The sequence below is a fragment of the Podarcis gaigeae genome (assembly GCF_964106915.1).
Source record: "Podarcis gaigeae genome assembly, chromosome: 17".
NCBI lineage: Eukaryota > Metazoa > Chordata > Lepidosauria > Squamata > Lacertidae > Podarcis > Podarcis gaigeae.
In genome coordinates, this window is record NC_139694.1 from 9,352,447 (window position 1) to 9,367,606 (window position 15,160).

General features: G+C 43.1%; 1 protein-coding gene across 5 annotated transcripts in view; it reads left to right on the top strand.

Moving 5' to 3' along the window:
• LOC310834648 (ephrin type-B receptor 5) overlaps window positions 1-15,160 on the top strand; it is a 158,834-nt gene that overhangs the window by 99,666 nt on the left and 44,008 nt on the right. The window lies entirely within an intron of this gene.

Genomic DNA, 15,160 nt, shown 5'->3' on the forward strand with positions numbered 1-15,160 from the left:
AGGCGTAGGCTTGTGTGTCTGGTGGTGCTCTTTCACAGGCCTGGTGTCCAGAGAACCAATTTATGCCTGCCCAAGTGAGATGTTTCTTTTCCAAATTCGGACCTTCCCGTCTTCTTTTGAAACTTCCTTCTTGTCCAGAAGCAGTTTGCCGTATAGTATGGAGAGGCAGTGCTGTTTGAGAACCACAAGCCCAGAGATATACCAAATCTTGTAAAAAAATTGGCTCTAGATCAACCACTCAGCTTTTCATTCCTACCCCCTTTATCCCATCCCTTAAGTTTCACTGAATATCTCAGTCTGCTTTGTTTCAGCTTTCAGGGAGCAGTAACCTGCACTTATCCATTCTAGTTTTCATCCTTTGCCATCCCTATCCCACAATCCTACAGCTTCCCTGCTCCTTTCACATGTTGCCTTGCAGTACTGTGTGTGCAATACAATTCAGTGCAGGTTTATTCAGAAATAAGTCCCACTTTTTCCAGTGGGGCTTACTCCCAGGTAAGTGTGAATAGAGTTGCAGCCTATGGTAGGCCGCTCAGTCTGCCTGTCTGCACAGCTAGAACCTTGGGGTGGCTGGAATGTACAGGATTTGGTGCTGTCCTGTTTCCTTGCCTTCCTATCAGATTCCCAATTCCAAAGGGAGCATTTTAAATCCCACCCATATTGTGCTTAGCTGATGGAGGGGCCTTCATCCTCCTCTCCCATTTGCCCTCTCCCAGTGACATATGTGGTGGGATAGCTTCCTAATCATGCTATTCCTTGCATTGTGTCTAATAATATCATAGCCGCAGGAAGCTGATTGGAGGATGGGGAGAAAGTTTTTGATTAAGGCCATTAAATCCTATCCAGCACTTCTCTGTTCTCTCCCTCCTTTCTCTGCCCCTCAGGCTGCCTTCTGTGCAGTTTTCGAGGGTGGGAGGGCGTTCACTGCAGAAGCATATGATGAGACAGATCCGTAGCAAAGGGAGAAAATGTTTATGTTACGTTTTGAAAAATCAGGAGAAAAAAAACTTGGAAGGAAGGAAATCAGACCAACGGCCATAAAACACTTCCAGACAACCTGTTTATTGAGCATTCATCCTGATTTTGTTCATTTATGGGGAGTTTATATGGCATCAGCTGCTTTTTTTGAGCATCCATTCTGTTTGTTTTTCATTTGACACCACATCAAGCAGTTGTTATCTCACACGTTCCAGTGCATTTCCATGTCACTTTCTGTTTACAAAACATCTGGGTCATTGCTGGCTTCTTGTGTAAGAGCACCAAATTCATTTCAGTTACACAACCTGAGTTTGCCACCTGTAAAATAGCAACAGACTGGCAGTGCCCCTAGCCACTGTCCAGGTAGCACATTCCTTTACTGTGTCTACACAAATTCCCACATTGACTCTGTTTCTAATCGCCTCATTGGACACTGGCACTCAAAATGAAGATTCTCTTCTGAGTTTATTTCCTTCAGTACCACCAGGATGTCTGGACACCCCCCACCCCGCCAGAAAATCCAAGAAGACTTGTCAAAACTAATTTTGCTTTTCTTGAAATTCATCAGAAGATTCGCCCTGAAGAAGAACGTCCAAATTCACTTTGAATTTCCCTATAGCGAAAATCCCTCTTGGCAACCTGAAGATATGTGGACCCTCCGTGCCATCATGCTGCAGGAAATTTATCAAGCACTTTTTGGTTTCACCTAAAATTTCTCAGACGTTTTTGGCTGGGCAAAAAAAACTCTCCAGATTTGTTTCGAATGTTGCTTTCAGTAAAACCTGGGGACGTGTGAAACCCTTTGGTTTCCCTCAGAATTCCCTTAATATTTTATCCAAGGAGGAGCTCCCACATTTGCTCTCAAATTTCGCTTTCAGTGAATTTCAGGAAAATGTCGGCGGCAGCCACTCTAACCACCACTTGTGCTTGTGCCGGCTGCCGGCTCTTGCAACCAGTTGTTAGAAGAGAATCAGTCTTGGATTTCCACTTAAGTATATGTTAAGAATCCAACTAGTCAATCGGGATTCCTATTTCTCCAAACACAGGTTAGTAGAATGCCAATCATAGGCAACAGAGGACTGCTAGTTGGTCTGGCAAATCAAAACTCATACTGTACCTACCCCCACCCATATTATCCCCCTTCTCTCTCAGCTTCCTTCTCCCTCCCTCTAGCTGTGCCATTCTGCCATTCTCCCCTGCCCCCTTCCTTTCCCCATCGGTCCACAGTTGCCACCCCCTTCCTCCCCATCACAGCATCTTTCGTTATGGTTCCATCCTCTTCCCAGCCAACCCACATTGCTCCGCCCCTCCTCCTGATTGGCAGGCACGCAGTAGACGAGGAGGAGGAAGAGTAAAGGAAAGTGGGTCATTGTCTCTGAGGACAGGCATGAGCTGTGCCCAGCTGAACTGTACTGGCAGCCTGACACCATGCCAAGCAACAAAGAAGTGGGCAAGGAGAGACCCAGACAAACCAGAAGGGAAGCTCTAGCCAGCCTTGACTTAATGGGAAGAGGCAGCTCTCCGTGCCCCCTGAGGAAATGCAGCTCCAGCCTCAACTTTGCAAGGGCTCAGCTTGTACTTCTGCCTAGCTTTCTGCTTTTCCAGTGGTCAGTGCTACAGCGAGGCATCTGTTTTGCTGTACTAAGAGCTCAAAAACATGTCTTGATGGATCAGACCCAGGTCCATCTTTTTTTTTTCCTTTCAAGAATATTTATTAAGGTTTTCAATAATAATACAATAAAAATCAAAAAGTAAAAAAACCAAAAATAATAACAAAAATACAAAAATAAAAATAATTAAAAAACACATAAAGTTTCCATTACTTATTTTTCATTAACTTATTTCCCAGACCTCCTCATACCTCCCTTTTTTGTATTCCAATTCAAATTATTAGTTCAGCAAATCCTTATTAATAAATTTTAACCTATTTCTAAATCTTTTTTTTTTTCTTCATATTCTCTTAAAGCATTACAGCTGGAAACCACTTACGGTAATTTCTATCCGACATCATTCTAACATTCATTAATTTTGCAATATTTCTGTAGATAGTCTTTAAATTTCTTCCAATCTTCTTCCGCCGACTCTTCTCCCTGGTCTCGGATTCTGCCAGTCATTTCTGCCAATCCCATATAGTCCATCACCTTCATCTGCCATTCTTCCAGAGTGGGTAAATCCTGTGTCTTCCAGTACTTTGCAATGAGTATTCCTGCTGCTGTTGTAGCATACATAAACAAAGTTCTATCCTTCTTTGACACCAATTGGCCGACCATGCCCAGGAGAAAGGCCTCTGGTTTCTCAGACCCAGGTCCATCTTGTCCACCGTTCTGTTTCCAGGGAGAGACATCCAGATGGATTTGGAAGTTCACAAGCTGGGCAAGAAGGAAATGGCCCTCCCCTGTGCCCCCACCCTTTGACTACTGGATATTTTGCTTAGCAACTTCAGAGATCCCACCTGGCATTGCCCACAAAACTTCAGCATTTCCTTGTTTCCATAAGGCAAGTGTGGGGCACTTTTGGCCTTCCAGCTACAACTCCCACCAGCCCCCGCAAACATGGACAATAGCCAGGGGTGATGGAGTTGTAGTTCAGCAACATCAGGAGGGCCAAAGATTTCCCACACCTGGTCATAGGGGCTAGTAACTTGCATTTTAAATCAAGAAATAACAGATTCCCTTCATTTCCCAAATGAAATGGCACACAGTGATTCTGGGCTGAGAGAAGGGAGACCTTCAGTTATGGGCAACCACTGAGGATTGCTGCAGTGAATTCCTTTGTGGCATGTGCTTGGCATGTAGCTGAAATAAGTTAGGCTTCTGTCTGAAGCAGCCTGAAGGAGTGCAGGGGAGAAGGGGGCTTTTGCAGTACATAGAGATTAAGCTCTTTAAAAACCACAGTTATCATTTTTGAATTATGCCCAGAAAGCTGTAGGGACCCAGTGTAGAGAATGCATTTTTAAACACAGGGTTGTGCCAGCAATTTTCAGCATGGGTGCAATATTTAAGTGTCAGCTCCCTCTTTCTTTTCCGCCCTCTGGTGTTGTCCCTTAAATGTTTAGGCCCAAAGGGTTGGTTCTGTGAGGTAAGGGGTATATTTCAGGGCAGCTGTATTTCTTTCCTTTTGGTCCACGGCCTCTGTGGACATGCTGAGACCTTCTGCCTCTGGTGCTGTCAATCTGGCCTTCTTTGACCGAGGTGGGAGATGAAAACGTAAGTTGCTCGAAATTTTAGGTCACGGTGATTTCTCTCCAATTATCTTTTCATTAGGAAGGTGGAGGAGGCTTGAACATCTGTGTAACACATTTAATCTCTGCAAATCGGCTTTACATGCACTATGATTTTATTTTGCTATTTTGCTTCTTATCTAGCTAGCAGGAGCAACAGAAATATGGGTTTCCACCCAATGGATTTCTTTCTTTTTTTGGGGGGGGGGGTAAATGCAGCTGGGGGAAATCCCTGGAGAATCCTGATTATTTCAGACCTGTTTGACAACAGAAAATCAGCTATGGTTCAGTGTTTTCATGGACTGTTGGCTGTACCAGAGTTTTTTTTGGGGGGTGATATCCTCTGAGGCTTGGTTTGGTGTTTTCACCAAATCCACAGTCACACAAGATGCCCTGGAGCATGCATGGCAGCTTCCTGGCATCCCTGGGAGTGCTACATCCCACTTTATGTGCCTATTCAAAGACTTACGGTGATGTGGAGGGCTGGTGAAAAATGTTGATACCAAGCTATCGTGGATGCCTCAGACCATATGGGGTAGGAGTCTGGCTTGGCTGAGGTATTCTTCTGGCCACACAAATTCCCCACTCTTAGTGTCCATTTTCACCCCATTCCTTTTTTGGGCCTGCTCCAGAAAACCTAGCACTAGATTTGTCCCACGAGTCAGCATTTTCTGCCTCATGCTCCTGTATTCTTAATGTTGCCCTACAGCTTTCCTTTGAAGCTCTGCATTTGGGAATATTTCTGTGTAGGAGAGAAAGAGACGAGAATTACAAAGGCCCAATTAACTGAGAGGGAGGATTCTTCCACGATGAGTTGAGGAACTGCGGCATATACTGAGTTTTATCGAAAGCAACACTAAATTAGTAATTGCATGAGTAGAACAGCTTCCACAATGAAACTTCCTCTCTCTCCCCTCCTCGCTGTGCCCCAAAGGGGTGAGGGGACACCCAGAGAAATTGAGGAAGGCACAGAGGGAGGCAAGGGAGATGAAATTCCATTGTGCTAGCAGAAGTCAATCCACTCACGCAGTGACTTTGTTAGATACAACCCATAGTTAGCAAAAGGTAACTATGAAACGCTTCCCCTCAAACAACCTTGAGTGATAGGCAATAAGAAAAAATTATATACAAACAGATGTACACATGTTTGCGCTGAGGGATGGGCTTGAAGACACACAGAGAGAAAATCCTTGTTTTTCCAAATGCTGTACATGTATTTTCTATGGCTGTCACTCAATTAAAAAACCTTAACTGATTAATTGTATGTTTTAATCAATTAGATCTGCATAAAGGTTACATTTAAAAAAAAATATTAATCATTCTGGAAAAAAGAGCATACTACTTTCATTTTTTGTTGATCTGTCATTGAAGATGCTAGCTTATCACATGGAGCAGACACCTATCAGAGGTTGTCAGTTGTGTATATTTCCAGCAGACTTTGTATTAAAGGCTTTATGTAGAGTCTTATTAAAAACAAATGAACTGGGAGCAACTTTTTTATTTATCAAAAGTGTCTTAATTAATCTAGTTAATTCATTGCCTAAAGTTTGCAGTTTGAATAATGACTGAAGTAGCCTCCAGTCCCTAGATACACTAAGGAGATGCACTCTTTCTGTTTCCTCTGGGCAAAACTGGACACCATAATCAACCCAGGGCTGCCACTGTAAACAGCAGTTCCATGTTTCCCCAGGCATCTGGTTGGTCACACTACGGATGCTGAATGAGATGAGCCATTGATTGACCTGATCCAGCAGGCGCTTCGTATGTGCTCACTTCCTTCTTTCCTTTTTCTACAATGAGAATTACTTGTATCCTCATATAATTATAGAATCATAGGCTTGTAGAGTTGGAAGGGACCTTGAGGGTCATCAAATCCAACCCCCTTTAATGCAGAAATCTCAGCTAAAGCATCCATGACAGATGGCCATCCAACCTCTGCTTAAAAACCTCCCAGGAAGGAAAGTCCACCACTTTCCAAGGGAGTCCATTCCACTTCTGAACAGCTTTTACCATCAGAAAGTTCCTCCTGATGTTCAGTTGGAATCTCCTCCCTTGCAGCCACTGGTTTGGGTCCTATCTTCCCGAGAAGCAGAAAACAAGCTTGCTCCATCCAACTATTATTTATTTCTCCATCCCCTGCCCCAGTTCTCCTTATTGGCTGTCAGTCACTGATGTGGGTGGAGAAGCACTTCAGTCGAATGGCAGATAAGTTGTTCTGTGCACTGGATTAGAGGAGAGGAGGATGAACTTCAGATGGGGCTGCCATTTTTGGAGACATCCCTGCGTTTCTTACAACTGGGTCTTCCCTTGTTGTTATCCAGAACCGTTCTCATTCTCCCACCTCCTTCTGCCTACTCTAAGCTGCTCTTACTAGATTCTCCCACTCCCTTCCAAACATAACCATACTTAGAGCTAGCAGGCATATGAATTTGCCCTACTTTCCCTCATTCCCACTAGTCTTCATTAGATGTTGAGAACTGCATCTGAAAATTGGTGGAAAGAAGAACAAGCCAGGCTGGAGGGCAGAGTTACTTCCGTCAGCCAAGCACCCCAAGTGGGGCACGTTGATGCAGGTCTTTTCTCATGTGTAGCGCCATTCAGAGTAGAAAGTCTTTGGGCCTGCAACTTGAAAACACCGCCGCATGCACACCGGCCTTAATTAAAGTGATATAAAACAAGTGCTATTTTTCATTTATTATCAGTTTAAGCATTTGTTAGCTGCCTCCTGGCCGGTGTACTCGGGACAATGGGAAGAAAATGCAAGGTAAAAACTTGTAAAACCTGTTTATACCAACACAGAGCAAAGCCATTCTAATCTGGTCATTGAAAGGCTAGTGGTGTTTAAAGGTCAGCCGGAGCCTTAACTGGGAATGGTTAGGAAACAGACCTTTGAACCACAGGTAGAAAAGTCAAAGGTAGTCCTAATTATGGGCCTGGAAAAACTGGATTCTGAGACCTGCAACGACCATGCCAGTTAAGCACACTTTTGCATGTTTGAATAATGTATGTTTTCCCCCCTGCAGCTTTGGGGTGCAGTGAAAATTCTGTTGAGCCCCCCCCCCCCCCAATTTAGCTATGGCAAGTTGTGGCCCACGGATACATACGGAAAGGCTGTATGGATTCATTTTGCCCACTTGCCTCCAGGAGCGATGCTCAAAGCTCAAGCTTTTAAATTTGCTGATGATGCGTGGGGTGAAGCAGCCGCAGCTCCCAAACAGGCAGAAGGAGCCTCAGCTGTCTCCCCTCATATGTTTAAATGCAAATGATCTCCAGGTGGCAAGCCTAGATGTGGATGTCTTCCCCTGGAAGAGAGGAGGAGGCTAGTTCCTCTTCCCTTAGGAGACCCAAAGCAACAGCATCATACAGATCCCTTACCTGTGGAATGTCGGTAGGCGGGAGAGGTGGGCGGCTCCTCTAGACAAGAGAGAGTTTCTTGCATGATGTAGGCAGGCGAAGAGAAGTCTCAGACGATGCTTTGAGGATGAAAGATAGTCTGCTCATTTATTTGTCTGCAAGACTATGGGCGGCGGGAGGACCTGAGGGTAGAAGTTGAATTCTATACAGCAATCCTTTGTCTGGCTTGCTATGCCAGAAGCTGGGTGGGAACTGTACTCTGCCCACTTGTAAGTCCTTGAAGGGGAATCACGGCTGCAATGAAAACAAGCCCAGGCATGCATATTAAGTTCTGGTGGATGCAGTTTTTTTTTTTTTTTTGTGTGTGTGTGTGTGTGTGTGTGTGTAGATTTTTGTCCACAGAGGCGATTACTCTCCTGCAAACGTCACATGGGGTGGCGTATGGAGAGCAGAGCTGTGCTTTCATCTCAAGCACCGTTCTTCATCTGTTTAGGAGTGCCTAGAGGGAAAGGCAGCTGCTTTTCCCTTGCCATTTTGCATTATCACATGCAACATCATTGCTGCCTCTACCACCTCCTTCCATACCATCACAGCCTGTTTTCTGAGCTTCAGGAACGATGCACCAGCACAGAACTTCTTCAGCCATTCTGAGCTTACTAAAATAGATGTGTACCTATATCCTCAGATATAAGTTGCCTCTTGTGCTCTCATTGGTTTAACTGATCACTGATCTTGCTAGCTAGGGATGATGGGAGTTGTAGTCCAAAAACAGCTGGAGACCCAAGTTTGGGCAATACTGGTTTTTAGGGCTTGCAACTACCTAGAACCCTACTTGGAAGTATTGGCATAGTTGCCAAAGGGTTTTCTTCTTCTTCATGGTTGTCAAATCAATGTAGAATCAAGCCTACATATTATTTAAGTCAGGGGTGGCCAACTGGCAATCTGCTCACAATTTTATCTGGTGCCTCACATTCCTATCAAAAGTGTTCTCAGGTTGCAATAAATAGAGATCTCACATTTTAATATTACCTCTCACTTTTGGAACATGTTTATAATATGCAAATGCACGTATGGCTGGTAGTTTGTTTTGAGAACAATATTGATCAGAGTTGGGCCATCTTGGATCTTTCAAAGTGGTCTCTCTCACTATGGTATTGTCTGGAGCACTGCATGAAATGACTTCACAAAATACCTTAATGGCTCTCAGGGAGTTTGTGGGGGGGTTTTTTTGGAGTGCAGGTCTCCCCTTCATTAATAGGGTCGGGGTCTGAAACACATATATTGCAGGTATGCATGTGTGGGAGAGAAATCTGATTTGGGATACATTCTGACAGCACTTTCCGGTTTTCTTTTTTGTCAAATCTTTTTTATTACATTGCAAATTTAAATTCAAACAGTCAAAGGATTCAGGGAATCCTAAATGATGATGTTGATGTTTAATGTTCACTTTCCGGTTTTCTTGATGTTCCCTTACTGATAATTTTTTGTATTTTATGCGATCTTCCGCATGGCATAAATGTCACTTCTGGTTTAGTGGTTTTCAGGAAAAAATCTGTTTGCAACCCTGTTAACCTGGAAAATAGGTAAAGGTAGTTGTAGGTCCAGTCGTGACCAACTCTGGGATTGCGGCACTCCTCTCGCTTTATTGGCCGAGGGAGCCGGCGTACAGCTAAAATAGTGGGATGTAATTTGGGGCAGTATCCTGGCATACAGTTCTCTCCCGCCATTTTCATGGGTGAATCGTGGGGGGACAAAAGCACACATGCACATAAAGTCTGTATGGAGAAGGGGGCAACATCTCTGATTATGTCTGCTGGGAAAGTCTACAATACAAACTGTCAAATGGAGTTGTCACCCCAAAATTCCCCCTTACAGCTGTCCATTTGTCACTAGCCAGAGTTCCAAGGCCTGTCTTTGCCCCTACTCACAGAGAGTCCTGCTGGCTTCAGCAGGTGAAATGTGTGGATATAAGGACCGGGGGGGGGGGGGAATAAATGGGAGAAAGCTGTGGTGAATTTAAACGTACAGGTGGAGTCTCCAGGTTGCCAAGTAACAAATGGTTCACTTAAATTTTGACCAGTAGATTGACTTGCTTCCTGAATCCATACAATTATATAATTCCAGTCTAGCACTAATGGGGAAAAAAATGTGTGTGAAACAAAACTGGAATCAGCAAGAATGAATAGCACTTACTGAGTACTTATTTTAGCAGCCTTCTCTAATCAGGTGCCCTCCAGGTGTTTTGACCTCATCCTTGATCATTGGCCATGCAGGTTGGTGCTGATGAGAGTTGTACTTCAAAACACCAAATTGGAGAGGCCTGATTCATAGAGTCACTTTTCCCAGCAGAGCTGCCCTTTTATGGGCAGCCCTTGCGTAGAATTCTAAAGACCTCCCGACCTCCAGTAGCATAATGCTTTTATAAGAAACAATTAAAAGCAGCAAATTAGCTAGCTTCTGGGAAACTCAAAATACAGCTTGTGAGTTGGTTAGTTCTAATAAATATATTGCTCTGTTGCTGCTGCATGGCTTATTCTTGACCTCATCCAGTATGCCGCTATTGAAATAACATTTTTAAAATTTGGATTAATATTAACAAGTTTCATTCAGCCGCTAATGGCCCAATTAAGGAGGATTTTCATTTCAGCTGCTTCCAGTGGGCAGTCCAGTAATAGGCACCATATTTGGATCAATTGGCTTTGGAGAGTAACTACAGATCGGCAAATTAGTCAGTTTCCAGTCTAATGCTGCTTTCAGATGTTTCCATTCTTATGTTTGCTATTGAAACTTAATTGGAAGATATGGGAAATGTGAAAAACATAACCGCACAATCCTAACCATGTCTCCTCACAAGTCCTGTTGAATTTGATGGTGCTTACTCTCAGGTAAATGGAGTTAGGATTGCCACTGAAATTGATCAGCATTATAAGTCCAGAAATGGCAGATCAGCTCACATCAAATTCTCAAGCATCCAAGAGGACCTAAAAATCCTTTTCATACCAGATGTGGTTGTGGAGACCAGAGACAGATGACAGTTCTATCCAAAAGTTGAAGAAGGTTTCGTAGAGCTTTCATTCTCATTGAGTATCTATTCTTTTTGTCTCTAATGAAATAGGTATTATGGGCTTTTGAAGCACTACTTAATATGCAAACAATGGGCACAAAGATGATGAGAGCCCCCGCCATGGGCAACGATGTCAGTTTCATGCCACCTTCAACTCACTGAAATAACATGAATCTGACCCCAACCTTAGAAAAGTTGTGGAGGATCCATTATCAGATATATCAGGAATGAGGAACCACACATGTTCTGTCATATTCCACATGTTGTTGACCTCTAACACCCATTAATCATGACCACTGCTCATGTTGGCTGGGTCTGATGGGACCCGGAGTCCAATAACATATGGAGGACCACAGGTTCTTCACGCTTGGCATATGGTATGAAAAGGGAGGGAGACATTTGTACGTCCCACTGCCAATTGACACAGGTAGGGTATTGCTGAATCTGGTACAGTTGTTTCCTACTTTCCTGTCTCTTTAGTGAGGTGACATCAGTAAAAATAGTCACTAAGAATCTAAGGTGAAAAAGCCATCAGTTAGTGATCACTGAAGGAGCACTTGCGCCCTTACTTCTCATGCCAAGATCTCTAGAAAAGGCCCCTTTACTCATGGAAACATGGGCCTTTTCTGTCATGATTGCTCATCTTTGGAGCTTTACACTACAGCTATATGAAACTGCCATCTTAGGAAGAATTTCCTAAGAACACCGGGAGAAAAATCTGCTTCACTCCCAGATGTCTTTAGATATTTATAAGTTTCCAAAGTTTGAGAGCTTGTACAAGCAAATCATGTGCCCCCTCCCCTTGAGTGATTGACACTTCCCAGAGAGGCCTAACCCCTTGGCTGATTCTGTTCCACCTTCTAGAAATGTTTGTTGACTTTCATGTCTATGAAGAGGTAATTAAGGTTGGCCTTATTGTACTGTTTGTTTAGTCTTGGTCTACTGGATTTTAACATTCCAAGTGTTCCCCACCACCACCATCACCACCACCAGTTTTATCAAGGCTGCAATATTGACTATGTAATCCTAGGCATGTTTACTCAGAAGCAAGTCCTATTGTGTCCTGTGGGGTTTACTCCCAAGTAAACATGTTTAGGCTTATGAAGCCTCGCAGCTCAATCCTAACCATGTCTATTCAAAAGTAAGTCCTGTAGAATCCAGTGTTCTTACTCTTGGGTAAATGGGATTAGCTTTGCAACCATAACTGATTATTTAGATGATCAATTAAAACCATTCTGATGACTAACATGGTGTCCCTGAATGATTAGTTTGAAGGGCTGGGATTTTTATTTGTAAATAATAATATTTACAGAAATTCCAGGTGGGAAGCACAATCTTTAAAAGAGGCATTCTTGTGAGAGAGGGTGGGGATGCTTTTTCTGTGATGTGGCCAGTTTCTGTTGCAATTCCCATCACCTCTGACCATAAGCCATTTATAGTTGTTGTTTGCTCATACACATTTTTTGTTTGTTGCTGATTTAATCAGTTTGTTAATGGACCCAAACTTGTATGGTTTATCAGTGAACATTCATTTGATCAGCTGACTAGAATGGTCTTTAGTCTATTGACGGTTTTAGATAGAAGCTGCTTTTTGAGTCCAAACGAGTGGTCAATGGGATATACAGTTTAAAAAGAGAGCGAAGTGGTTGGAGTTTCAAATCCCTACTCAGACATGAAAGTCATTGGACCAGTCACTCAACCTAACCTATCTGACAGGGCTGTTGTGAGGATAAAATGGAAGCAGGGAAAACCCAGTATTTGAACTTCTGGAAGGCGAGGGGAGATATAAACAAAATATAGAAGGTCATGATTCTTTGCCAAATCCTATTCATTTCTCATTGTTTTTTCTGCATGTGGATTTCTCTCCCCTGACCAGAGTACTGTCATGGGAGCTAAAGAGCAGAACTGGTAAGACCAGACGGTAGAGACTGGTGGAGTAAAGGTGTAGCCGAATTTCTCCTGGTGGGTGAAGGAATTGGCACCTGGTATGTGCCATTGGTGAGCATAGAGTGCAGAGCTATTAGCAGAAGCCCCATTTAAGCCAAGCAGAAAGTGGGCAGCTCCCTTATTTCTGGCTCCTCACCTGGAAATTTTGGTTCTTCTTTTGGAGCCCTGAGAGCTTCAAATCTGAAAACTTTACTAGCTAGCCAAGGCTCATCACCAAATCATATTACAGTACAGCAAAACACCACTCAAAACATAATTAAACTGATAAAACAGTCCGTTGCATTAGCAGACATATTCTGTGACAGCAGCAGTCTATAACTGTAACACCCATTCTGCTCCAAAAAAACTACCCAGATCCTACTCATGGACAATTCAACTTAATAGTTTAATAACAGTCAAAAGTCCCCAACTATCTGACATTCTTCATCTACCACCTTTAGTTATTCGCTGTTTCTTCTGGGCCTAATATTGTGGCTAACACTAACTATGACTAATTTCACAAAGCCATCCTTAGAAGCCGCGTCTTGGAGTTGACTCAACTGAAATTAATCATAGTTAGTGTGAGTGACAGTTTGTTGCTGTAGACAATCCAAAAAATCATGGGTGACCAAAAGCAAAGCAAACACTTCCAAACTTCCCCTGACCAGAGGAGAGCCTGAGGCTTATTGTAGCTTGTTCCTGCACATGCATGTCTGCTAAACCAGATGTCCTTTTTGCCATGGAGAACCACATGTGTTGGTGGGAAGCAACTCATGCCTGTGGCCAAAGCCAGCTATGGGCAGAGCCAATAACACACACATGCCAGGGTGAGTGAATTTGGTTTCTCTACTATTACCATTTTGCCAATCTTAAATTCAATTCTTCACATTTCCAATTCACAAAGCAAAATTGTTGTTTAAAGTGGGCATGGAAATTCATCAGTATTTTAGTATGAAAGTCTCCTAATAAAAAAAAAAAATCCTTCCAGTAGCACCTTAAAGACCAACTAAGTTAGTTCTTGGTATGAGCTTTCGTGTGCATGCACACTTCTTCAGATACCTGAAGATATCTGAAGAAGTGTGCATGCACACGAAAGCTCATACCAAGAACTAACTTAGTTGGTCTTTAAGGTGCTACTGGAAGGAATTTGTTTTGTTTTGACTATGGCAGACCAACACGGCTACCTATCTGTAAAAAAAAAAAAGTTTGGGATGCGGTTTTGTCTAATATACACATTTCCCCAAAGCAACATTCCCTAATACAATGCATTGTTTCAGTATATATGCACACTTTAGAGTAGCATATGCATTTTTTCTACACATTACCTAGCTGGAGAACTTCATTGCAAAATTCAGAGAAAATTGAACTTTGAAGGCTAGCTGTGCTTCACTTCACATATTGTTTTGAAAAGTGCAAATTTGATAAGTAAACCTTGGAATGTGAACTGAACGGACTTTTTCTTCTATTCCTAGCACACACTCCTACACAACACACACAGACTCCATTGTGATGGGGAGGAAAGCACAAGGGAGAGTCATCCCTCCATGCCCATTCCTCCCCATCACATCCATACTCTGCCCAGCCTGCAAACCAGCTGTTTGAGTATTACTCTCCACATGCCTTCCTCCCAGCTGTTTGGTGGGCTGAGAGAAACATGATTTCCATGGGGAGGAAACTGCACTGGGGTGACTCCGATCACAATTGGGCTTCCCCTTAGGCAGAGAATTTAATTGGTGGTGGGCCCCCAGTTGGGCCACGGGCTGCTCACATGTGCGCTAAGCCATGTTTTAGTGTGACATGTAAACACCACCTGTGTGTGTGTGTGTGTGTGTGTGTGTGTGTGTGTGAGATGCTCTTCTGGAGAAAATTATACATCATTGTCCTGGGACTCTTCCGTGATGTGCCATCTGGGCGTATGGGAGGCAGCTGTTTGGTTGTGCTGTAAATTGCCATCTTAATAGGGCACAGCATTTGTGAAACATTTCTAGCTGCTGACTCTAGAAAAATGTTTTCCTTTGCGTTCCTGTTCTTCCAGTCTTTTCTCCTCCTTCTCAATCATGTTCCCCTTATGAAAAAAAGAAAACGTATGCAGCAGTTAAGGGGGGAAAAAAGATGAAAGCTTGATCTTTTCTCCTGAAGCAACATTTGCAAAACTGGCTTTGTTTTGGCAAGAGGGAAATTAACCCCATCTTAAAAGTGTGGGGTATTGAAGATACCTTGCAAAGTTAAAACCTTTTTTCTGCCTGTAAATCACCCTGAGATTCTGAACTCCAGTGCATATTCTGAATCCCCTTGAGCAAAACCAATGACAGCTTCTGACAGCACAATTAATGTATTTGCCGCTGATATTTTTGAATTCTGGGGACTTCAGAATGTTGGTCCCATTGGTATTTTCAGGAATGGCTAGATTTGGTTTCCTTTCACCCTAAAACATTGCATTTAGCAAAAACTAATTAATTTTTTTTTTAAGAACAAAAAAGCGACATCATATAGTGATGAAGGGAAATCTGCCCCACAAAATCTAAGTTCTAGGCTGTGCAGCCTTACAGGCACTAACCTCATCTGATCACAGTCAGTAGGACTTACACCTGAGGAAATTGGTAGAAATTCAGCTTGAA